The 11,692-nt window shown below is 29.8% G+C and overlaps 1 long non-coding RNA gene across 6 annotated transcripts; it reads right to left on the bottom strand.

The window, feature by feature from the left end:
• Nucleotides 1–1,431: 1,431 nt before the first annotated feature.
• Nucleotides 1,432–11,677, bottom strand: LOC103853131. 6 transcript variants are annotated; one of them, XR_004455059.1, is made up of 7 exons: nt 4,768–11,640; nt 4,283–4,691; nt 4,119–4,206; nt 3,586–3,796; nt 3,305–3,418; nt 2,865–3,125; nt 1,448–2,762 (listed from the first exon to the last, which is right to left on the bottom strand). It is a non-coding gene; the product is annotated as an uncharacterized LOC103853131 (long non-coding RNA). The 6 variants fall into 6 exon arrangements; XR_004455058.1 differs by having other exon boundaries at nt 3,586–3,777; nt 4,768–11,636; XR_001957197.2 differs by having other exon boundaries at nt 1,432–2,787; nt 3,586–4,206; nt 4,768–11,677.
• Nucleotides 11,678–11,692: the final 15 nt, after the last annotated feature.

Here is an 11,692-nt window from a genome sequence, read left to right as displayed (position 1 = left end):
TTATAATGTTTATGTAAATATTTTTTGTGATGTTTGAATTTGTGTTGTTCGTATACTTAACCTAGATGATATTGATGTTTAACAATTTATTATTTTCTGGAAATAGAAAATAATGATATATCAAAACGTATCTAATACTTGTTAAATGATAGTATAATGTAAATTACATCCATTATTTGAAAATAACCATTTGTTTTTTTTTTTTTTTTTAAAATCAGAAATTATTTTTATTTAAAAACATTATTCATATATAATATAATAATTTAAGTTTGGATGATTAATCTATAAATATAAATTATGTATATTTAAAAAAAAATAATTTAAGATATTATATATTGAGTAACTGAATAAAAGCTGAATTTCTTATCTTGAAAATCAAATATTTATATTTTTTTCTTCATGTTATACTCACCAATCCATCATTGATATTTATAACTCAGTATGTTTTAAAAAAAACTTAGTTTTAAGTAATAAACGAATTTAATAAATTAAATTCATCACCTATAATGTTCAGTAAACTATATTTAAAAACTCTCTAAAATTATATTTTAAGCATAATATTACTATTATTTAATTTAAGTTATTTTAAGCATAATATTTTCTAAACCAACTTAAATTATATTTACAATAGGACCATCCTAAACCGGTTAATAAACTAAAAATAATTCTAAATCAACATGAACCAATACTTGATTCGGCGAAGAATGAAGTGTTTCGGGATAAACGCTTGAATGGTTATTAACTGTAATGGTTTGATCATGAAAGAGTTAGTATAAATATTAACAATAAAATTATGGATTAGATTAATTTTAATTTGTAAGAATATCTTTGAGTCTATGAAAAGCAATTCAATTCCCATGAATAAGTTTAGCTTTTGAAAGTTGCGGGTTTTCCAACAATGAATCCACCTAACAAAAAGTTCGTTGTTATAAAAAATCTCCTTCAAGGTTATTAAAGGTTTTTCGGACGGCAATAGTTGATGGTGAAACCATTTTTTTGCTCGAGTGCGAGAGTTGATGTTGATGGAATAAAGAGTTTTATAGGGACTTTCTTGATGTAAAATACATTTTTATTTTTTTGTTTAATGTGGTATTTCTATTTTTATATAATTTACTACCATTTTAAGATAGATGTACATTTTAAGATAGATGTTTAAATTTTAATGTATTTTTTCCATTTTTTAAAATGTTTATTTCCATTTCTTACATTTTTTATTTACGTAATATCTATATTTTATATTTTAAAATAGATATTTAAATCTTAATGTACTTTTTCCATTTTTTTAAAATTGTGTATTTACTTATATTATATATTTTACATTTTAAGATAGATGTTTATGCTTAATGAACTTTTTCTATTTTTTAAAAAAATTGTTTTGTTCGAACTTTGTCTTTTAGCAAATTTTAAGTGAGGAGGGATACTATATATTCATTTTACTTAACGTTTGATATTCGTTTATTTTTCTAAATTTTTTTTTCAAATATATTTTATGACATTATACTATTTTAGTTATTATCTTTCTTTTTGTGTTATGTTTTCTATATGAGAACACATTTTTTTATATCATCTACACATAATTAAAATTCTTGATTTTTTATTTTTTATTTTTTATTAGTCTTGTTAGAGTTTATAAGTTTGTATTATCATGACATGATTTTCATGATTGAAATGGTATACATTTTCTTAAATGTTTGCTCAACTTTTTTATATATGGTAAGTAGATTTGAGTTCTTATTGTTGTGGTTTGTTTAATACTCAAAACATTTTTTATTTTTTATTTTGTACATATTGAATGTACTTGTATTTTTTACTTCTTTTACATATTATATTGTAAACTTATTAATTAAATAATTGAACATGAATATATAATTCACTATAATAGGAAATTATTTGTTAAAAAAAGAATCAAAACATAATATTAATTATCAATATTTAAATAAATATATGACTGAATATTTTATATTTGAAGACTAAATAAGCAATATTATCCCAATAACTTATTAGGTTTTCTAAAATAAAATTCACTCATTAAATTTTAGAATAGTTTTAAATAATGGCTTCTTTATATATAATTAATTTATTGTATGTTTAGATAAAGTTACTGTATTTTTATTAATTATTTTTTCTGATTTATTAGACTATCATTTTTTGAAAATATAATTTATCTTATACATATATATCATGTTAGAATAATTCTTTACTATAACTTTAGATTAACCTTGAATGTTATTAATAAATTCTACAGCAATAGTCCCTCAGACTTGGAAAGTTTACTTACCCTGATTTAGAATATATACTATGAAACAAAAGCATCGCCAACCCCCTCAAAAATCGTCAAGGAAGCAACCAATATCATGTAATTGATAGTCACTTAAAGTAAGTCCTTTCCGACACACATAGCCTTGCAAATGAAAGAATAAAAACATATAATAGTACTGGCACCAAAAGCAAGCTGCTCAGACTCATTCTTTTCAAAAATCTTGTAGCATTCTGGATCTTCGGTAGGGTAAGCATTACCATGCATCACCCTGCAACAAATGCCGGAGAGTAAACTAACACTAACTAACCTACCCAATATAATTGAGAAACAAACAAAAAGGTAGTAGGATTTCGTACATCAATAAGGAGCACACCCTCCTTAAAACAACATTAAAAATCAAACATGAATAAACTCTCTTAGATATTGCTTCAGGCACTTGATCAGCAGAGTAAGAAAAGTCTTAATCGTATTGTTGATCCTCTGACCATTTGATTACACCCACCTTGAAAAGAGACTAATCTGAGAGACTGAAACAACAAAATCCAGATAGTTCTATAATAATAAAGTAATACCTTTTTTTTTTTGTCACGAAATAAAGTAATACCTTAATTTCAAATTTAGAGGACAACATAGCGTCATTGTTTCAACATAGCGTCAAATCCATAGGTTCAGCATGAACAAAATCTTTGGTGTAACGAAACGTAAAACATGTGCCTTAATATCAAAACCTCAGCCTCCTAGATTGCCATAACTGAGTCAACCTCACATTGCGTCTTAAGCTTACCCTCCGATAAACTGGTCCCTCACACCTGGCCGCAACGAAGACAACAACATGTAGCGTCTGCAGAACAGAGAATAGCTTTGTCTGAAAACAAAGACTCAAGGCTTTAGACAAAAAAAACTTTGAAAATGTAAGAATGTTTGATGCTATTAGCAGAAGACGCATCAGACTACATGATATCACAATGGGAGAGCGACCATGAAATATGCCAAGCTCTTGAAACTAACATAGTTCTTTGAATATAACCTACAGAAGTTTGATACCTGATTTATAAAGATGATAAGTGTTATACAAAGAGTGGCTCAGTTTATGCAAAGCTTGGTTCAATCTGGCTTGGATAGCCATATGAGCATCACCCATCTCATACTCAAGTGCTCCTGTTAAAAAAGAAAACTTAAAAACGTGAGGAGAGAAATACAGAGCTCGGACCAAACTCAGGGATTCATTATTCACACTGAACTCAGAAGGTAGAACTGCAGGTTTCCAGATCAGAGAAACATAAACTTTTCATCAACTTTCTAATAGATTTCTGAATGGAGTTTACCTCTGATTTGAACACGGTTTGTTTCTATGGATTCCTTGCAGCTTGATTGTTCCATAGGCATATTATCCGAGATCTAAATACTTCTGTTATGTTCATAAATCGATTCCCAAAACTCTTCCTAACCACAACTTTGTGACCTATATTTTTTCTTCACCTCTGTTTATTCTCGCCTCTTCTCCAGTCTCTTCTCCTCTGAAATTTCTCTTAAAAGCTAAAGATTGAGAGGTTTTTAATGATGAATTTCAGAGGGATATGGACATGAAAACATGGAAACAAAATATCTCTTAACACAGCTATTGAAATAGAATATAATATGTAAAGAGGTTAAAAATGACGAAAGGGTTAATTCTGTTTCCAGACTAAAGAGGGTTAGTTCTAACTCCTTAACACTCAGTGAAAGAGTTGATCAAACAATATCTAGTATAATACGTAAGGGGTTTTATAACGATAGTGGAGTCGATTATATGTGTTAGTGGTTGGTTATTTCTTTTCCAACGCCATTTATGCGCAAAAAGCTCAGGTTAGCAACAGACCTTGCATGATCATTTGATCAACACGAAAGAGATCCTACGGTTTCAAGTCTCAACTAAGTGTTTGTTAAACCTTGTGCACAGCTGATGACTGCAACAAAAAAAAAAAAATTAACCACCAATGTTAGATTCCAAGGTTTTAGTTTAGAATATAAACGACACAGTACCTTTTCTGCTCTTCCCTTATCTTCTTCCTTAGCCCTCGCCTTCTTCATCTTCTTCATCAATCTCATCATAATCGTAATCAATCTCAAGGTATGCATCCACCACCAGTGAATCAATAATGGTTGATCTTCATGATAATTGATAAACCGCAGCAGTTGGATCCAAATCGATAGTAACTATCTTGAGAGCTTCATCCACATCTCTAACGTCGGATAAGCTTCTTAGAAACTTGTCGTCAAGAAGGGAAGAAAGATATGTTTCTGAAACATCAGCAGGGGCGCTGGCCTGCATCTAACGAACATTGCTCCAGCGCAGATCTCATCCAATCTTTGATAATTTCTTAAGAAATCAAATGTTGACCAGTGAAAGGAGACTTTTTCCGCTTCTACTGGTTCTCAGCATCAGCCACAACTTCACATGTAAATCACCAACCCAATCCAAATTAACGAACAATAAAAACATATGAGGAATCATAATAAAAGCTAACCTGCAGCCGTAAATGTCACCAAGACTTCGACTTCTGATCAAGACAAATTTTCATCGCCAGCGCTTCATTAATTTTCAGATGCATGAATTGAAATAGGATTCTGATTTTGAATCGTCAAATACAGATGCAAAAAAACGATGAATATGTAACGGGAGCTTTTGGGATTGTTGGGAAGGAGATGAAACAACGCTATCGAATGACAGAGATGGAAGACGGGTTCAACCCTAAAATCAAAACATCTCGTAGGTGAGTATCTGACGTGGTGAAAATCTGATCTCCTATTGGATGATTTAATTGTCCTACGTGGACACACTCTCTGATGCTCATATAACCCTTTTAGTATAGGTTAGATTGAGCACTGAAAAAGTTATCATACGAAAACGTTTTAAATAGTTACTAGAACTTTTGTGTCAGTTTTAGTAACATAAATGTTAAAAACAAATATAACTATAAAATTAGATTTTTAATATTTTTTATTATTTAGAAACACTTTCAGATTTTTTTAGTGTTGATGTTGCTCTAAGATACTTTTTTTGCTAAACTGTAAATATCATTAATCTTAATGAAATGTTTGTCCTAAACAAGTTAAGACTTTTACACACTTATTTCTTGGCAAAAATTAGATAAAAAACAAGAAAGTCAGTAGATTTTGGACTAGAGATGGTGGTCATCTAATCCAAAGGGTCATTAGTCCTAAGAAGTTCCTCTTTTGCTGTCTCGCAGTGATGGCATTCTTGATATCTCGGTCTATGAGCTTGAACACCTGCTGCGGGGAGAGATGCACACTGTTATGAAGGACGTTGTTACGATGTCTCCATATGTGATAAATGGTCCCGTGACAGAGCAGCTTCCTGAGTGTCGAAGGAGCTGCTTGTGATGAAGATTTGCACCAGGTTGCTCTAAGATACTTCTTACTTACCAATTGTTTTTTCAGGTTGTTTAATTTTGCTCAGCACTCAATTATTCATATTGTGCTTTTCCTTATACGTGCAAGTCACAATAATTTGTTGCATAGCAGTATTGTTGACTAATAAATGTATTAACCATAGTTAATAATTAGGCAAATCTCTTGAACTTAGAAAACATTTGCAAACATTTATCAAATAAAATATCTGATCCCTCAAAAGCGTTTCATAAGTCTCAACAGAAAAAAAACATTCATAGTTATCTTGCCATCTGACTCCAATTATAGGTCAAACTTGTACAAAGATATATCTAGTCAAAGATATTAAAAACTTTGATTAGGAAAATTCTTAAGTAATCAAATCCAATAGAACTGATGTTAACATGAGAATGAGTGACATTTTACTGGTTTGTGTAAAGAGACAAAATCACAGAGAGTAAACGGATAAAAAAACATATGGGGATGATCTAGTGGTAAGATCCGACTTCGAAGCAACTCGACGACACTAAACATCTGTGGCTACGCGCGGACATAAGGTTATATTTTAGATCTTATTTAAATATTCAAAATAAGAGAGGAGAGTCCATCTGATATGTGAACCGTACATGGTGATTAGTCTGGATCTGTCCATGGACATGTTGTATTCCTAAAATTAAAAAAACTGATTAAAAATTCAATTGTTTGGAAGAAAGAAAAATAAGAGTAAAAGGTCATCTAGGAACGTGGCATAGAGACATTATCTATGCCTATGGTAGCATATTGATAGGGTTTCTTTTGGACTTTGAATTTAAATTTTTTTTTGTCAGAAACAAAGATTTAAAGATCAATATAAATATGAAGTATCCCGAAAATTGCATCTAATTAAGCCCAAAATCGACCATCGTCTCTCTTCTATGCTATGTGATTTCTCAAACGTTGGTTGTCGTGTCTTATTTACACAGAAAGTAAAGAGCGTAAAAAGCATAAAATATCAAAATAACAATCGTTGGGATCTCGAGTGCATTCCTGGCCCGACATCATTCACATAATTGAAGTAACCAGACACCCAAAAAAGACGAAACAACTTGAAGCCACCCTAGATATTGTCCAGATACTTCTTCTTCTGTACGTTTAGTTTATGGAATAACAAATCAAAATGAATAAAGATTGGAATAGAATCATATATGTTCTTATCATCAATATTCGATGACATCCATTTTCTTACGATGCTTAGAGAATAACAAGACAAAAGACCATCTTGATAAATTATAAAGCAATGATGTTATTTTGGGAACTCTTTGTATTTCTATACATTTAATTAGCAAGCCCGTGATATTTCTTTTTTGTACTCTAACCACCTAAGTCGTTTTAAAGACAAGCAATGTATAAAACTTTGATTTGTTCTTCAATCGTCTAGTCTTAAGTTTGTTATTTCTCGAAAAAAAATGAACCGACAAAACAGTTTATTTGTGCTGTATACTGATTTTAGAATATAGTGTTATTTGTTATGCTCCGTACATGTTGGTTCTTGCTTCTGGCTATCCTTGCAAGGCTATCCAATCGCTAACCTATTCATAGATGTCACTATTTAAATCGGAATAGAATCATTATTATTATTGATACTATAGTCATTATTAAATAATGGAAAATCTAATGCTATTATTTTTGGTAAAGAATCTAACATTATTATTAGTTCACATCAAACTTTAAAAAGGGTGGACAGGCGAGGAACCTACCATTGCAGCTACCAATGCGAAGCTGGGTGTTGTTTCGAATCTTTTCTTCTTAAACACAAGACTTGTTTCTCCTCTAGTTGCCTCCTACGTGGCATCTCATGTACCTTTCAACATATATTTTTATTTGTAACGCTTTCTTATAAAAACTGAAGATGATCGCTCCGCTAATTATTGACCACCGCATAACTAAGCTGACTAAATTAATGTATACCTAACTACATAAAATATATGATATGCATGACAATATTATTCAATTTAATAATATTATATAGTTAACATCATGAATTTAATTTGATCAATTCAAAAAATGACATAGATATCAAAGACATTAATTCTGTTTAATTCTCCCTCTGATCAATTAAAGTCTTATCCCTCGACCATAGTTTAGTTAAAGTTTGACCTATTACGACAAGGGAAAAAACAAAGAAAATAGTTAAACTACAGTCCAATGGGTCGAATTTTATTTGCTCTATTGGGAAATTAAATGAAGTCAATATCTCTCACGTTCTTTTTGATTAATAAAATTAATCTCATCATATTAACTACATAACATTATTAAGTTTTAGGAATATTGTCATGTTTAACATATACATTAGTTTAGTCTTGTTGGTTAGTCATGTGGTTGTCAGTACTTCAAGTAACTAGCAATCTTTTTAATAATACTATCTCTATTTTTTGTACGATGCTTTAGCATAAATACACATATTAAAAAAACTATTTTATCAAAAACGCTCGATACCAACAAAAAGTAACCGAAAAACATTTAATCATTGTTATTTAGAACAAATAAGACAAAAAAATTACACATTAACTTTTTTAATCAGTTAATTTTATAATTTTACAGAAAATATTCAAACCATCATATAAACTGAAACAAAAAAAATATTCTAAAACATCATACAAAAAAAATCGGAAGAAATATGTCTTTAAAAATAAAAACTGTCTCATGAAGATTAATGTATTATTTTTATACAAAATGTCTGATGTTTCATTTTATCATTTTCTCACTTGATCACTCATAACCCGTTAAAAACAAAATAAAATAAGGTTCTGCCGATATAGCAGTAAAGAAAAATGTAGATGAATAAATTCTTCTTGACAAAAAGATGGACAAATTCATCAGATTCCTAAATCGCACATTAAGTAAAATTATATACTCTCTATGTTTTATTAAGTTAGATATTTAAAAAAATTGTTTCACAAAGATATATTTTTTGTATTTTCTATGAAAATTTGTGATCTTCAAGAAAATTAATTGACTTTATCGAATTATTATTGGTTAAAAATTATTGAAAATTAAAAATTACAAAAAATGATACATTTATTATAGTGATTTAATGCGTTTTTTTAATATTTGTGAAAACACTAAAAAAAATCTATCTTTACAAAATAGAGAGAGTATATAATAAGGACAATCCAACCCAAAAACGTTAAATTTTCAAAGATAATAACATCATATCTAGTTTTGGAGCAAGAATAATGACAATAATACTGGTAAATATGTTATTGAACAATTATGTATTGAGAGCTAATTACCATGGAAATGATGATTATACAAATAAAACTGCATCATAACGAACATTTTAAATAGACTTAGTAACATAGATTTCATTAACAAACATATACACAACATGAAAATAATATGTTTACAAGTAAATGTAAGTTTCACTAATGTAACCTCGGTTGATTTTTATTAGGTCGTTGTAGTTTTATATAACTCCCAATAGTTTCCAAAACAATTAATTTTAGTTTTAGAAAATGTACATAAATTTATCATAGAGAATTTTCAAATATGACTCAAAATTTGGAGTCAATCCAAAAAGTAACCCTTAATTTTTTTTTTTAAACTTTCATTTGCCCTATTTATCTTAGAGGTTCAAGTTATTCACGAAAATGTTATTATTTCTTTTTCTTTAAAAATTAGTGTTTTACTCATTCATCCGTCATCTTTCTCATTTATTTACAATATTTTCATTGTAATCAAAACACTAACCACCATGAACAACCAATTTAAAGCTCTAAATACATCTAAAATCAACATATACATCTTCATATCCTCATCTCATACACACATAAACCATTTCTCTTTCACTTTATCTCTTATTTCATCCCAAAATCCTTTTTTTTAAAACCATAAGCTTATTAGAGTTACTCAAATTCATAATTCATGGTCAAGAATGAGTGAGTAACTTCCATTAAGAAGTTTTGTGTGCTTTTAAAAGCTAAACATGAATCTCACCGGATGTAAAAATGATATTTGATTTTTTTTTCAGATCTGTTTAGCCAAGAAAACTTCCAGAATCTTCTGGTCAATACATTGGTTAGTTTTGCAATTGACTTTTTGTGTGTTTTTTTATAGAAGATTTCTAGAAGTCTTCTAATTTTTCTTTGTTAACAAAAAACAATAAGAAGAATTCTCGAGAACTCTTCTCGAATAAACAAGTTAGTTTTACAATTGACTGAATTTTGTCAGAAATTTGAATTTTTATAGAAGACTTCCTGAGAGAAGACTTCTCGAGAAGCCTTTGTATTGTTACATGAAGTTTTCTCACTGTCGCAATAAGTCTACGTATGTTAGTTTTGCAATTGACAATTACTAGTAAAAAGAATTAATATTAATGAGAAAACTTATGTAAAAGACTTTCCAATAAGTCTTCTAATGCATTACATGTTAGAAGATTTCCGTAGAAGTTTTCAAAACCATAAAACCAAATAAATAACTAAATATCAACAAACACTTCATTAAACATATGATCAACTTATAAAGTGTTTAATATACTAAAAACTAAACACATATGAGTCAATTTTAATTTTTCTAAAAAAATATTTAAGATTCCAAAATCTAAAGCTAAGAATACAAACAATACTATAACATATGTTACCAATCCCTAGACCGAAGACTATCATGATCAATCTACATTGACTCACCTATGTTGAAAACAACTCTATTTTAGTAAATTTAAATTACATCGTTTAAAAATATCTATAGTTATATGATTTAGATTTTTGTTTCCTATAGAAATAATTTAATAAAATTTATAAATTATTTTAAAGATCTAATACATGAGAAGATTTATTATGGAAGAGTTTTGGAAGATTTCACATTAGGTAGAAACCTAAATTTCTAAATTAATGATTAGGCAGAAAACCTAAATTCTACTAAAATTTGAGCGGAAAATAGTAGATTTGTTGTGAAGTCTTCAGTAGGCCTGGGATTTCGGATATTCGGGTCGGTTCCGGATAAGAACCGTTCGGGTCCGGGTTTTCGGTTATTTAATAAATGTATCCAATGAGTACTTGGAACACTTACGGTTCGGTTTCGGATCGGGTACGAGCGGTTCCGGGTCGGTTCGGTCTTTCGATAAAAGTAACCATATTCAATCCAAAAAAATGGGTACCCAATGTTTCGGTTTAAAAATATCCAAACTTTTACCCGAAACCAATTGGATACAAAACGGTTCGGTTAAAACCGTACCAAAATCAAATTAGTAACCGAAATAAAACCGATTTTGAAACCAAACTCATGGCGTACATCATGTCTGAAGACTGAAACATGTAAAACCAATTTTGAAACCAAACAAGAACAAGAATATAACATACTTGATGTCTGAAACAAGAACAAAAACTGAAAGCAAATCAAGCAAATCACAAGTTCACAACAGAAACATAAAGAAGTTGATGTCTTAAACAAGAAAAAAAAACGAAACGAAGCAAATGATCACAAATGACACAGTCACTCTTTGTCGTCCACACTCCATACTCCATAGCCACTCCTTAGTCTAAATTGCATCCAGCTTCAAACTCTATGAAAACAAAAACAGAAACGTATAAGTGTTCAAAACTTCAAGTCTTCAAGATTCAAAGCTCTACTATAAATGTAAAGAGTTTAGAAGAAGTGAATCATACCTCTCATAAGATCATCTTGAGTTTCCACATCTGAAAGTAACTGCTCTATTGTAAGAATGCCTTTCTCATTGATGTGAATCTCGGATTTCAACCATTGTTCTGTGCACACTAACACCTCGACCATGAAGTGTGTTAAGCAGCTCCTGTATGGGTCTAAGACTCTCCCACTAGTGCTAAATGCACTCTCTGATGCTACAGATGATGCTTGAACCGCAAGAATATCAGCAGCTATCTGAGACAAGATCGGGAACTTCACACTGTTTCTTCTCCACCACGATAAAACATCAAACTCGGTCCCAAGTCCAGTACCGCCCTTTGAAACCTCTACTTTCTCTCTCAAATAAACTTCTAACTCATTACTAGAATCTTCTGTACCTGTTTCTTGTACAAGCTCCTCATA

This window comes from Brassica rapa, chromosome A02 (genome assembly GCF_000309985.2).
Source record: "Brassica rapa cultivar Chiifu-401-42 chromosome A02, CAAS_Brap_v3.01, whole genome shotgun sequence".
NCBI classification, from domain to species: domain Eukaryota; kingdom Viridiplantae; phylum Streptophyta; class Magnoliopsida; order Brassicales; family Brassicaceae; genus Brassica; species Brassica rapa.
The sequence above is the reverse complement of the archived record's forward strand: the minus strand, read 5'-3'. Positions and strand labels throughout refer to the sequence as shown.